Raw genomic sequence first — 14,377 nt, forward strand, 5'->3', positions numbered from 1 at the left:
CATATTTGAGGGACTTTATCCAGTAACCATCAAATAAATTCACATTCTATCAGCACAAATAAAGAGTTGATAGTAAGGGAGAAATAAATTCAAGTCATGGGTCGATGAGTCCAAAGTTTTGGACTTTGGATACAAAATTTAAATGGATTTTTCAAGAAATTAAACAATAAAGTCTCAAAACTTGGCAATATTCTTGTGGGTTATTTCATGCATGACTCAGTCTTGCCACAAATTATAAGTTACCAAGGATCCTCCAGAGAAGAGTATTTATTACTCCCGTCTCCTGGATTGTAGTGTTGGAGTATTTGTCCTTGAAGAAAATTCGTGGGTTTATTTTTATTTATTTATTTAATGGATTTTTGGGACAAATTTTGGATATCTATGGTTTTGTGATTTTATTCTTTAAATTTGTAGGCCTATTTCGAGTCTTTAATTTAAAACATCAGAACCATAATGTGAATTGTTGATTCACGATATAACTTTGACCAGCTTCAGTAAATGCGAACCTCAATGCCACTATACTCCGCATGAATGGGGCAATCGATCCAAATCTTTTGCTAACCTGATGTTGGCACAAGGTTCTCTCCTCCATCTGCCAAAGAAATTTTAGACGTAACATCCAATAATTTTCAGCAGAAAGATCTAATTCTCTCCCTACTTTGATCCAACTATCAACATATTCTCTCAAGATTAGCTAAGTGGTTGGAGACGCAACGACAACTGATGCAGTCTGGAATCAGAGATGAGGCCTATGAGGTTCCATCTGTTGACTTCTTTTCAAATTGCATTTTACATTGATGACGTTTTATAAGTTTCCCATGCAGGATATCTTTCCCCTTTTTGATGCATCTCACAACTGTCATCTGGAGTTTCCCCATTCTTGAATCCATCCTTAGAGGTTCTTCTATGAGCTTTTTCAGTGATGGATCGACTGCGAGTCCAACATCTCATCATAGATTTCTTTAGCTTTGACAATAAGGCCGCATTTTGCCAATCCTCCCACCGTGATATTGTAAATCGCATGATCTGGTGTAATGTACCTCTTTATTTGGAACCAAATGTTTAATGCATTTTCAGTTCGACTTCCCTGATTGGACCCAAATCGGATTTTTTCAGATGATTAAGATGCTGTGATTCGTGTTCTCTCATGCCCAAAGCACAGTGGAAGGTTTTCAAAATTTTAAATCTTAACATTCAAGATATTTTTTGAGCATTCGTATGGTTTGAATAAACATACATAGGATGTTTAAAACTTTTACCTTAGTGAATTCTTCACTTAGCTCCAACTACGCGGTATAAGCGAGTTAGCTCTTGTTGTAAATCCCACGTACGTTCTTCAAATCTCCTTTCTTCAATCTTCGAATCAGGTCCACGACTAAAAGATTAGTTCTTCATCCAAATAGCATTAGAATATTTGAAAGAACTTTCAACGTTAGAGAGTAAAATTCAAGAGACGGCTCAATCCCATTTTTCCAAGAGGGTGGCCGAAAATTGGAGAGGAGAGAGGGGGAGGCTTTCTCGAAAATATGGTGTGTTATGAGGCTAGGGTTTGAGTCTCATCCTTAAACGAAGCCTTCATGACCTAATTACCATAATATAATATTTGGGTCTCTTCATTAACATTAATGAGCTTGATTAATTAATTGGACTAATCCAACTAGTTTAATCAATTAATTAAGGTCCATTCAGAATTTTAATTATTTAGTATATTGGACTTGTGCTCTTATAAGCCCATTAAATATAGTTCTCACTATATTTAATTTAATATTTAATAAACTCAACTTTTTGAGTTTAATAAATTAAATTATCATATTTTACAAATTCAACACCTTTGAATTTATTCTTTCCAAATTAAATACCATAAATTCAACTCTTTGAATTTATTCTCTAAACTTTGATTATCATAAATTCAAATACTTGAATTTACTTTTTTATATAAATTCAAATCCTTGAATTTATTTTCTCTCCACGTGAACAAATGATCCAGTGCTTGTGTGACCCTCAATGGTTCATGGATACAACTAACCGTGTGTTTACAACTCTTTATGATTCAGGACACAGTCCTTTATTCGAGCTTACCCTAATTTGTCTCATTCTATATATCAACAATTGATTCATGAGAATGTCAGAAATCATATTTACGATTAAACCCATCGAATCATAGGTAAAAACGTCTAGTAGTATCGCATCATGATTCCCTAGGTATCACTGATAGTACCTGCAAGAACCAGTCGGTTATGATTAACGTATAGTAAGGTCTCTTCATCTCATATATCCCGATCGAGTATGCAATCATTGGTTCATCGAGAGTTGTATAAGAATTCGATAATTATGTGACACTTATTTGAGAATAAATAGTGGCATCACATGTACAATTGGAGAACTCCTTTTTTAACGTAAATTACATACTCCAGCCAGAGATTCCATGTACTATTATTTCATAAGAACACACAGGATATCCACATCATATCACACAGGATATGTAACGCCCGAAAATCAGTCCACGCAGACCGCATGTATGAAAATTATTAAATTGATAAAATATTTTAATTAAATTATTTTGGATGCATGAATGATATATTTTGAGTGAGTAAATGATTAATTGTGTAAATTTTGTTTGATTTCATGATTTAAATATTTTCAGACGAATATCGGTGGTTGACCGGAACAAATGACCGGAGACGACTAAGGTGTTAAAATTTCAAAAGCTAAAATTTTTACTTTTACTTAAGAAAATATTTATTTTAAATATTTTAAGATTTATTGTATTTTTAAGGTCAAGTTTAAATTTATTAGTGGGAGTAAGGGATTTTATGTAATTTATAAAGGATTTTATTGTAAATAGATATTCTTAAATCCTTTAATTTGATGCCTAATAATTTTATTAATCTTAATGGACTTAATTAATTATTTAAAAAGCTAGGCTTAATTAAGCCCATTAATTAAGTGATTAAAGAAGCTTTTTTTTAGTTCTAAAAAAAAAAGACTCCTAGACACACACACCCACACCTACACGCACACAACACATTCACATAACTCTTGAAGTGGAGGGCCGAAACACATATCTCTTGGGCAAGGAAAGTTTTGATTTTTTATTCATTCGTTTTTCGAATTTATTCATCGTTCTTCCTTTCAACAACGATTACCTGACTCCCTCTCATCCCAAGGTGGATTTTTGGTGGGATTTTGACAAGAAAAAAAGGGTAGAAAATAAATAGAAATCGTCTTCCATTCGTCACCGACGTTCTACCGCGACGATATTCGTATTTCAAGAGTTATAAAATGCAAAGACACGCCTTAATCTTCCTTTACTCATCTTTCACACCATATTATGTATGTTTAATCATGTGTGCATGAAAAATATGAATCCCTCCATGTATTTTCGTTTTTATGGTTTGTGCATACGAAAACTTTGATTTTTATGCCTTAAAACTTATGGTTATGATGCACAAAGGGGCTGCCATGGTAGGGCTATGGGAATGGACGTTTTTTCACATGTTTAAGGGTCCTTAGGTGCATGTTAAAGGGTTGGACAAGATATGGTAGCAATATGAACGAAAAAATTGAGTTTCATGGGCTAGGGTTTTCCGGCTAGGGTTCCTAAAAGTACACGGCTGTTAGATGCTGTTGGGATGTGTTCAGTGGTCCTAAGAGAGTCTAGTCATGGTCCTATATGGGCTGTGCAAGGGCTGGAAGGGAAGGGTGAAGGATGCTAGCCTTTTTGGTGTCATGGATGGCATAGAGGGGCGCGGGTAAGGATGTGCTTGCATGGGTTGTAGAGGCTGCTCCAGTAGGTGGTTAAGGGCTTCGTCATGGTCCTAGGAAGGGTACACAAGGGCTGGTTGGGTCGGCCAAGGGCTAGGGTCGAGGCAAGATAGGGTTCAAACAAACTAGGGCTTCGAGAATTAAGTTTAGAAAATTCAGTAGCTTCCTAGGCTTGTTCATGGGTCTTAAATGGCTTGAATTGGGTTTAATATGGTTTAGTTAGGTGTTATTAAGCTTTGGTTCAAGTTTGGGAAAGTTCGGTTAAGTTTCGAGTCAATACGAGTCAAAATCGGGATTACGTTTAGGCTTTAAAAATGATTTGGGAAATTAGTTGAGGGACATAAGTTTATGTCTAAGGAATATTTATGGGAGTGTTTTAAGTTTACATGTTAAGTTTGGAATGATTTGAGACATCGTTTCGAGGTCTAAGGATAAATACAAAAAGTTATGCTTCTAGGGGTAAAACGGTCATTTTACACCTGAAAAATGTTAGACGTCCTGGCAGTACCTTAAATGCAGTAATATATGCTAAAATGTTTATTTTAAATGTTTATGCAATTTTATGATGAAACGGTAATGCTAAGACGCGTTGCATGCTTGATTTAAAAGAAAAATTATTTATACATATATGCATGAATTTTTATAATTGATGAAAATATGAAACGTCGGAGGAGGTGAGGTGATTGTGGCTTATACAATGATACGATTATATGATTGGAGATATCGTGAGGGAAAAGGCTCCAGAGGGAGCTCGTTTACGGGAGAAGGCCCCAGAGGGAGCCCGACGATCGTATTTCCATCGACATGATATGATGATATGTAAGGTCAATGCTCAGTTGACGGTGAGAGTGTCGCTGATGTCCCCGCCGCCCAGTACTGTGGTTACATGTAGATGGATCCATCGACCTTCAGCTGATACGAAAGTCACAATTAACGTTCCGAATTCAATCAAAGGGAAACGTATACGTATATGATGAAAAGGAAAATTTTTATGATGAAAGGAAAATCTTTATGATGAAAGAAAAAATATTTATGTTATGCATGTTCATGAAAAGCTATTTTAAATAAAAGTATTTTCACTGTTGCATGTGGATGTATATATAGTACTTGTTATCATGGTTAATGTTTGCTGAGTCAATAGACTCACTAGGTGTGATCGATGCAGGTGAGCTTGATGTTATGGAGGACTTGATGGTTGATCTTGCTGGACTGAAGGGTGCACACAACCCAAAGACCAGCACTAGTTTTCCGCAATTAAATTAAGTTTATGATTTACGTACTTTTAAGATTTTATGACTTATAATTATCTTTAGAGGTTTTGAGAGGATGTTAGAGTTAAGTTATTTTTGTAAAATGTTTAAGTTAGGTTTGGTTGACGATTTATGATTTTATGTTTCGAATTACTTTCTTTTGATGTTTCAAATAATAGTTGGTTGATTTACTTTAAATGGTACAAAGACATTCTAAAAATGTATTTATATATATGCATGGTTTCGACCGATTAGATGAGATTTTTTTTCTAGTATCTTTTAAGAGAAAACGAGTAGTGGACGTTTCAGGATATCCTGACTACAATGCATTGGCTCCTACAAGCGTCGCAACTGTACTCAATCTCGCCACCTGATGACCCTCCCAGAATCGGTAAACGAGTAATAGCATAGCTCTAGCATATAGAGCCTCATTGTTGTCCCGGGTCATTAGGACTAATGGTGTACAATAATGACAACAGACTTATCCTTTCGATGAATGATAACCACTTGGAAAGTCCTAGGGAGGACAGTTCGGTATAATCATCATATGACTATCCATCTGCGTGTTTGGACATCTCTATGCCCTTACCAAGAAACGCGGTACACAACATCACATATGGTAGTTTCAAGCTCAAGCGACTTTTATCCATGTTTTAGGCGTCTGAATCGACTAGAAACAAATTTAGATTATACAGTATTTACAAATGAATTTCAACATCGAATTACGATTTATTTGTATTAAATTATAATCAATGTGTTTATCTATGTTGATCACATTGGTATATAGATAAAGAAATAAAAAATCATGAAATAATGCATTATATTAAAATAAAGATTGTTTATTACAACCGAGTCAATAAATTCTCTAGCCAACAGTTAGCTTATAGGACATCTACTCTAACACAAGAACTTCCAAAGTTCCTTCTGTACTTTCACCCTCGAGCAAGAGCAACGCATCGTATGTATAAATAGTAGGGTTGATGTCTTCCTCTAACATCCGAACTAATATATTTTTCACCTCTTCGAACTTTGAAGCTTCACAAAGAGGACATATAATAGATTTATATAGCTTGTACAGTTGGGATTGAATCCCATTTCTTTTATCTTATCTAAAAGTTCGATAGCTTTACCTGGCAACTCTCACGAATCAGTACGTACATCAATGAATTATAGACAGCCACCCCAGGGATCCAACTGTTGGTCCCACATGCGGAATTTGAGCTAATAAAACTCAAAAATAAAGAATAAACTGGACACCAAGATTTACATGGAAAACCCTTAAAATTATTAGGGTAAAAACCACGGGCAAGATGAAAAGAATTCTACTATAATATTTTGTGGTGCACAACTCACTCACTGTATTTCCAAAGAGAACACACAATCTCTTAATACAGGAGAACAAGTACCTCACAAATATTATAGAACTAAGGTTGAGAGAAAACTCGAAGAAGGGATGATTTCAGAATGAATGGGGGAGCTTTATTTATAGAGCCTCTGTCAGTGTGAAGACGCGTATCAAACGCGTCTTCTGAAATTTCCGTTAAATTTCCTTCAACCACTTTTGTTGACCACACGTTTCTTTTTTATTTTCTTTGACTGGTCCCCCTCCCACTTTTGCCGACATTTTTCCCACTTGAAGATTTGATTGAGAATCAAGCACATCTCCACACATCCTTTCAATCTTGTCATTCCCTGTTGCTTACGTTTCTGCTAGACCACTTGAGGATCTACACCACTCAAACTTTTCAGTGTTCACTGGCTTGGTCAAAAAATCAGCTATGTTATCATTTGTATGGATCTTCTGCATATCCACACTTCCTTCCTCTAGTACTTCCCGCACAAAGTGAAATTGAACTCCAATGTGCTTCGTCCTGGAATGAAAGGCTGGATTCCTTACGATGTGCAAGGCACTCTGACTGTCACAAAATAAAGGAACATTCTCTTGTTTGTGCCTGATATCCTCCAATAACCTTTTAATCCATATTGCCTCCTTGCAAGCTTGAGTAGCTACCACGTATTCTGCCTCTGTTGTAGATAACACCACAACTGTTTGCAGTTTTGAAACCCAGCTTACTGTTCCCCCTGCAAGTGTAAACACATAACCAGTAATAGATTTTCTCTTATCAGGATCACCTGCATAATCTGAATCGACATAGCCCCTGAGTGTAAAATCTGATGCTCCATAACATAATGTAGCATTCGAGGTACTCTTAATGTATTAAGGATCCTCTTAACAGTGCTCCAATGCTCTCGTCCAGGATTCGCCATATACCGACTAACTGCTCCCACTGCTTGAGCAATGTCCGGTCTTGTACAGATCATGGCGAACATCAAACTTCCCACTGCTGATGCATATGGTACTCGAAACATCTCCATACTCTCTTCTTCACTGCCAGGACACATCTCAGAGGATAACTTGAAGTTAACAGGAAGAAGGGTCGATATTGGCTTACTATCTTGCATGTTGAAGCGTTGCAAGACTTTCTTCAAATAATTTTTCTGGGAAAGCCAAATCTTTCTGTTACTTCTGTTTCGGTGAACTTGCATCCCTAGAATCTTGTTTGCTGGTCCCAAGTCCTTCATATCAAATTCCCTAGCCAACTGTACCTTCAATCCTTGGACCTGATCTTTGTTGGGGACTGCTACCAACATGTCGTCCACATACAACAACAAAATGATATAATCATCACCAGACCTCTTGAAATATGTACAAGGGTCTGCACTCAGTCTGTTGTATCCAAGGCTCATGATATAGGAATCAAGTCTCTTGTACCAACACCTCGGCGCCTGTTTGAGACCGTACAGAGATTTGTTCAACCTGCAAACCAAGTTCTCTTTGCCTTTTCCGCAAAACCTTCTGGCTGGAGCATATAGATTTCTTCTTCAAGATCTCCATGAAGAAATGTCGTTTTCACATCTAGCTGTTCTAGATGTAGGTCAAACACCGCACATAATACCACCACTACTCTGACTGTTGTAAGCCGAACCACAGGAGAAAATATCTCATTGAAGTCAATGCCTTCTTTCTGAGCATACCCTTTTACCACCAATCTAGCACGATACCGCTCCACTTTGTTATTGCCATCACGCTTGATCTTATAGACCCATCTATTACCAATGGCTTTCCTTCCTTGTAGTAGTGTAACAAGATCCCAAATTTTATTCATGTCTAATGCCTCCAACTCTTCTTGCATTGCTATCATCCACAAGGATACATCCGAGCTTTGAGTAGCCTCGTGGAAACTCGATGGCTCACCATCCTCTGATAATAGACAATATGCAATATTGCTTTCAATGACATAATCTGAAAGACAACCTGGTGGTCTTCTGTCTCGAGTTGACTGCCTCACATTGGAAACCTCAGACTCAACATGTTCTTGTTCTTCGTGCTCTGGTACTGTTTCACAAGAAACTTGACCTTCGTCCGTCTTATTTTCCACCTGAAAAATAGTAGTTTATGAATTCAATGTGCCTTTGTCTCCCTTTACTTTATCTTCCTCGAAGATAACATCCCTGCTGATGACAAGCTTGTGAACAGTAGGATCCCACAAGCGAAACCCCTTTACTCTATCAGCATAACCCAAGAAGATACATTTTCTGGATTTCGAATCCAACTTTGATCTTTCTTGCTCATTGTACAGAACGTACACCGGACTTTCGAATGTATGCAAATAAGAATAATCTTTTGGCTTCCCAGTCCACATCTCCATCGGAGTCTTCAGATCAATCGCCACTGAAGGAGAACGATTGATAATATAACACGCGGTTTTGACTGCCTCTGCCCAAAATGATTTTTCTAGACCTGCAGTCCTCAATATAGCTCTTGTTCTGTCCAACAAGGTCCTGTTCATCCGCTCTGCCACTCCATTCTGTTGAGGTGTGTAAGCCGTCGTGAATTGTCTTTTGATGCCCTCATGTTGACAAAATGCATCAAACTCGTCACTGGTATATTCTCCTCCATTGTCAGTCCTCAGACACTTGATTTTCTTTTCAGAATCATGTTCAACCCTCACTTTGAAATCTTTGAATATCTGGAAAACATCTGATTTCTTCTTGATTGGATACACCCAACATCTCCTAGAGAAATCATCAATGAACGAGACAAAGTATCTCGCTCCTCCTAGGGATACAACCGGTGTTCGCCAAACATCCGAATGAATAAGCTCCAATATGCTTTTGCTCCTGGCAGTAGAAGTGCCAAACTTTAATCTGTGTTGTTTACTGGTAACACAGTGCTCACAAAAGGGTAGTGACACTTTTGTTAGTCCCGGCAGCAGCTTCCATTCTGAGAGAATTTTCAACCCTTGTTCTGACATATGCCCGAGCTTTCTATGCCATAACGCTGTTAATTCTTCTCCTGAACCAATTGATGTAACAGCTAGTTCTGCCTCTTTGTGGTTTCTCCCAAAAGTACATACAGATTTGCAGAAACCTTTTCCGCCTTCATAACCACAAGCGCGCCCTTCACAATTTTCATGATCCCGTTCTCGATACGAGTTTTGCACCCGATGTCATCCAATTGCTCCAAGGACAAAAGATTCTTCGTCAGTCTTTTCACATGTCGTACCTCCTGTATGGTGTGAATAGTGCCATCAAATATTTTAATTTTGATAGTACCGACCCCAGCGATTTCCAAGGCATGATCATTTTCCATGAATATAGATCCTCCTGAGACTGGTTCATAATGATCAAACCATTCTCTCCGAGACGTCATATGCCACGTCGCACCTGAATCCATAATCCATGTGTCACAAAATTTGTGTCTGCCTTCTGCAACTGTTGCCGCTTCACTGAATAACATTTCACCACTGCCTGAAGTACTAGCCACATTTCCTTGAAAACTTTTATCGATACTCGTACACTCTTTCTTGAAGTGCCCTTTACCACCACATTTAAAGCAGTAAATATTTTTCTTCTTACTTCTCGACTTTGATATACCTCGCCTTTGGCTCCCACTGGAGTCACGGTCCATAAATCTTCCTCTTATCATCGGCAAAGCCTCTGTCTGCTTCGAAGTTACCAACCTGTCTTCCTTATTCTTGCGCCGGCTTTCTTCTCGGAGAACCGCAGTTAAGACATCGTCGAATCATAGAAAGCCCATAAGAATATTGTTGGTTATGTTGATAATAAGTTGATCATATGAATCCGGTAGACTTTGAAGTAGAACCTCCGCACGTTCATTTTCCCCTATTTTATGCCCCATGGAAGTGAGTTGGGCAAATAGAGTATTTAGTGCGTTGATATGGTCGGTCATCGATGAGGATTCCGCCATCCGAAGAGTATAAAGCCTTCTCTTTAGGAAAATCATGTTGTGTAGTGACTTGACCTCGTACATCTTTGTCAGAGTATCCTAGATAACTTTAGTTGTTTTTATATCAGAGATACTTGACAAAACTTCGTCAGCTATATCTAAGTGTAAATTATCAACACCATTATCATTCATCTCGTTCCACTTTCCATCGTCCGTAATTTCCACAGGTCAATCTCCAATAGCCGCCAAGCAATTCTCATTTCTTAAAACTGCTTGTATCTTTATTTTCCACATCATAAAATTGCTTCCGTTGAATTTTGCTATCTCGTACCTTCCCGTCATTATGTCTACAACAATTTAGTAGACTTGACAAAATAATCCCGCCTTAAATAAAAAATCTCAAAAAATCTTTTCTGATGTGGAAGATCAGTCTAGGCTGCAACCACAGAGCATACTCAGAATTTTAAGAAATTTAAACCAAGGCTCTGATACCACTTGTTGGTCCCACGTGCGGAATTTGAGATAATAAAACTCAAAAATAAAGAATAAACTGGACATCGAAATTTACGTGGAAAACCCCTAAAAATTATTAGGGTAAAAACCACGGGCAAGATGAAAAGAATTCCACTATAATATTTTGTGGTGTACAACTCACTCACTGTGTTTCCAAAGAGAATACACACTCTCTTAATACAGGAGAACTAACACCTCACAAATATTATAGAACTAATAGGATGAGAGAAGACTCGAAGAAGGGATGATTTCAGAATGAAGGGGGAGCTCTATTTATAGAGCATCTGTCAGTGTGAAGACGCGTATAAAACGCGTCTTCTGAAATTTCCGTTAAATTTCCTTCAACCACTTTTGTTGACCACACGTTTCTTTTTTATTTTCTTTGACTAGTCCCCCCTCCAACTTTTGCCGACACCAACCCCTTTTCTTCATTTCATCGAACAATCTTAACGAATCAAAGAGATTACCAACACTTGAATGACAGGAAATCAAATGTTTATACGAAGTCCCATCAGGCAAAATACAAAAATTGGACGTTTCCCGCCACACCCTCTTGGCTTCATAGATATCAATGGATATGTTGCACCAGCCGTTGAGAATTAAGTTAAAGCTCGCTGTTTCTAATGGGAAGAACTTCTTAGTGGCAAACATAAACTCTTGGGCTTCTTCAATGTTCCCATGTGCGCAAAGAATTTTCAAGAATGTGAAGTATGTCCTTTGATCGGGAGAGAACTTGAACTTCTGCATTATATGAAAAGTCTCTATCAAATCAAATACAAAATAAAAAAGATGAATGACATATACATGAAGTCGAATCAAATTTATGAACAAAAGTTAATCGCTTCAACGGTTAAGTTGGGTCATACTGAGAATTCATGACTTAGGGATATCTTATCTGCAATAAACACAAACTTGTTGCATTCTCTTCTGTCATATTTGATTACATTAATCAGAAACAGAATCAGAGTATTTAATACCTTCTACTATAACAACATAAAACGTAGGCTTTAAATTAAAAAAAAGGAAAACAAATAAAAGTTTCACAGCACAAAATACATAAACAAATATGTTAGAAATTGGGTTATCAAGTCGGACCATCATGGCATTTCATATTTGGAATAAAAGGTTAGTGATTAATACTAAAGATCCCATTTTTATGAAACATATTTTTTCAAGATTTTATTGGAGACGTGAAAGTTGTCCAAGAAATAAAAAATCATACAAAACAGGCATGAAGCGAAGGTTTAATTTCCACCTATCAATCAAGATGAGCAATGCTTGTCGAGTATCCCTTTTAGCTTTATAAAGTCGATCGAGTATACGACTAGCATGAGACTAACATCTGTGATGTAAATATCATGTTTCATTATTAAGGGCATGGAGATGTCCATACATACAGATGAAGGATCATTTGATGATACACTGAACAACCCACCATCGGACTTTCTAAGTGATTATCATTTATCGAGTGGAATAGCCCATAGTTATGTTTGTACGTCATTACTCATTTGACTCAGGACAATGTGGAGGCTCTACGTACTAGCATGCACTTTAATCCGTTTACCCACCCCATTTAGGGTCATCAGATTATGAGGTTGGCTTTAGTTTCGAAATACTTAGGATTTCAATACATTGTAGTCGGGAACTCACTGCTCACCTACGAGTAGATATATCCTATGTGATCTGATGAGTTAATAGTGCAATGAATATTTATCCAGAGTAAGATATGTATATTTTGAAAAAGTGTTTTCTCAGTTGCATATAACATGTCATTGTTATTACTCAAAGATATATCACATCGATATCGAATTCATATGCAACTCTTGATATACCAATGGTTGCTGAGTCGATCGTGATATATGTGTTCAAGGAACCGTACTATATGCTAACCTTAATTTATTGGTTCTTGTAGGCACTATCAGTGATACATAAGGGATAATGTGAAGATGTTAGTAGAAGCTTTTACCACCATCTGATGAATGCAATCAGACTTGAGTTCTGACATTTTTGATCAAAGGGTTTGAAAGGAATATTTTATTCCTTTATTATTTTGCTAAATTGATATTATCAATTTAAGATTTTTTCTTTCTAGATTATCAAATCTTGCTTGATTTAATTCTAAATGATAATATCTTGGTTTACTTATTTCTAGATTATGAGATCTTGCTTGATTTATTTCTAGATGATAAGAACTTGATTGATTTATATCTAGATATTATATGATTTGTTTTTAATATGATTTTTATCTCCAAGATATTTTATCCATGTTTAAAAGAGTGTTATCCCTAATGAAAATATTATTTCTATATTTTCTAGGACTATTTTATGGAATGAATATTATGTCAAGCAATGGTTATATATATGAAGAACTTCACGGCCGCAGGAGAGGTCTTGAGAAGAGAGAGTTGGAGAGAAGAGAGTCTTTTTTCGTTTGAAGCTTTTCGTGTGAGTCTTTTGGTCTGACTCTTTCGTGAGGTCGGCAGAGGAGCGCATACATAGAAGAAAAATACAAAAGCCGAACCTATATTTTGAGGAGACGTTTTTGTGTGATCGGGTGATCACTTTACAGCATATGAGAGCTGCTGGATTTTTCTGAACACAGAGAGTTCAGATATTGAAGATTTTCGTGTTGAAGATTTTGTGTGATTGATTCACATATACCGTGTTGCTGATTGGTATTGACAACACTCAAGAACAAGACTGACGCAAAGTGTTGATCGAAGAGTGGTTGTGTTTGTTTTAAGCAATACGTTTTTTTATTTTATGCATCTAGTTTTTATGTGGTTTGATTTGATGCATTTTTAATTCCTTGGAGTGTCAAAGAATTTGGTTTTGTTTTCTCACTAGTATTGTTTTGGTGTAAACGATTTACATAATTTTTCTAGTGAATATTTTGCCATGAGACATCGCACAAGTATTCGTACTTGTGCATAATTTAAATCTGATATTAATTTATTAAAGTTATATTTGTGTGTTAATACTTAATTTTCGCTGCATGTTGTGTGTTCGTGGTAACAACACCAGAGCACAACACTAACTTCTGATACACACATTATAATATTTTAATTTATTTCCTGTACGTTTATGAACAACATCCCTTTCAAGTGGTATCAGAGCCAACGCTTGATATACTAAGTGATTGATTCTGGTTTATTGTTGTTTTTGTTTGCAGGAAATTTTACAGAATCTCAATGGACGTACTGTCTACAAACACTGCTGTTTTAAATACAGCATGTCACATTTCCAACCGTGTTTATTTAAGGAGTGGTTCTACAATGACCTCATATGAGATTATCACGGGAAGAAAACCAAACCTTAAATATTTTCATATTTTTGGATGTGTAGGTTATGTCTTGAATGATAGAGATCATCTAGCTAAATTTGATTCCAAAAGTGATAAATGTCTTTTTCTTGAATATTCTACTAATGGTGGTGCTTATCGTGTATTTAATCTGAGAACTAGGACTACAATGGAATCAATTAACGTTGTGTTTGATGATCTTGCAGATCTGACAGTTAAAACACCGAAGGATGATGTAGAAGAATTGCTGGATATAAGTGAGGCACTGACCAGAAACACTGTTGAGTCTGGTGTTGA

The 14,377-nt window shown here is 36.7% G+C and overlaps 1 pseudogene; it reads right to left on the bottom strand.

Moving 5' to 3' along the window:
* Positions 1-502: 502 nt before the first annotated feature.
* On the bottom strand, positions 503-12,280 carry LOC142538579 (pentatricopeptide repeat-containing protein At1g80880, mitochondrial-like; annotated as a pseudogene).
* Between the last annotated feature and the right edge of the window lie 2,097 nt (positions 12,281-14,377).

The sequence above is a fragment of the Primulina tabacum genome, chromosome 3, assembly GCF_025594145.1.
Source record: "Primulina tabacum isolate GXHZ01 chromosome 3, ASM2559414v2, whole genome shotgun sequence".
Taxonomy (NCBI): domain Eukaryota; kingdom Viridiplantae; phylum Streptophyta; class Magnoliopsida; order Lamiales; family Gesneriaceae; genus Primulina; species Primulina tabacum.